Source organism: Penaeus monodon, chromosome 33 (genome assembly GCF_015228065.2).
Source record: "Penaeus monodon isolate SGIC_2016 chromosome 33, NSTDA_Pmon_1, whole genome shotgun sequence".
Lineage (NCBI taxonomy): Eukaryota > Metazoa > Arthropoda > Malacostraca > Decapoda > Penaeidae > Penaeus > Penaeus monodon.
The window spans coordinates 32632965-32633579 of record NC_051418.1 but is presented as its reverse complement, the minus strand read 5'-3'; the positions used below and the strand labels follow the sequence as shown (position 1 = coordinate 32633579).

General features: G+C 37.7%; 1 long non-coding RNA gene across 2 annotated transcripts in view; it reads right to left on the bottom strand.

The window, feature by feature from the left end:
• Positions 1 to 317: 317 nt before the first annotated feature.
• The window catches only part of LOC119594395, a 14094-nt gene continuing 13796 nt past the window's right edge, over positions 318 to 615 (bottom strand). For both annotated transcript variants that reach the window (XR_005230602.1, XR_005230603.1), the window contains exon 3: positions 318 to 347. This is a non-coding gene — a long non-coding RNA (uncharacterized LOC119594395). The remainder of the gene's footprint in view (positions 348 to 615) is intronic.

Here is a 615-nt window from a genome sequence, read left to right as displayed (position 1 = left end):
CAGCCGTAATACCAACCTGCTTCCTTGTGCTTCCGCATTCCTCGGTTGCTTCACCTGGCTCGGGAATCTTAGGCTTGTGGATTCGGGCTGGTTAGCGTTTTGTGAGCTTCTGTCCAAGAGGACTATCGACATACAGTTCCATGACTTTAAAATTTATATTATAATGACAGCATGTAAATTGCATAACCTTTGCAGGAAATGTTAAACGCTCGAAACTCAATGTTCAGATTTCTTTGTCTACGAGAGGTGATAAAGACAGAGGCGTTCAGTGGAATGCTGCTTTACCTGTTTTGGTTTCTGTACAGGATAGGACATCAAGGTGTCCTGCTGTCCTTCTTAAAAATGCTCTGAAATGTGCGGAAGAAAATTGTCAATGAAACACAATTCAATAATCATTCTGCATTAGATCTAATCTTTTTAGCTTATTTTAATCCTTATTTTTTATTAACATTTGATATGCATGATGCTTAAGAAGGTGATGCTCTGGGTTTAGCAAAAAGCAGCTTAGCATACTCATCTATCTAGATTAGAGGATTAGATGACATATGATGCCATTTGTTAAGAGTAAAATAGGAACTCAACAAATGGTAAATGAATTACTCCTGTCTTTAGTAT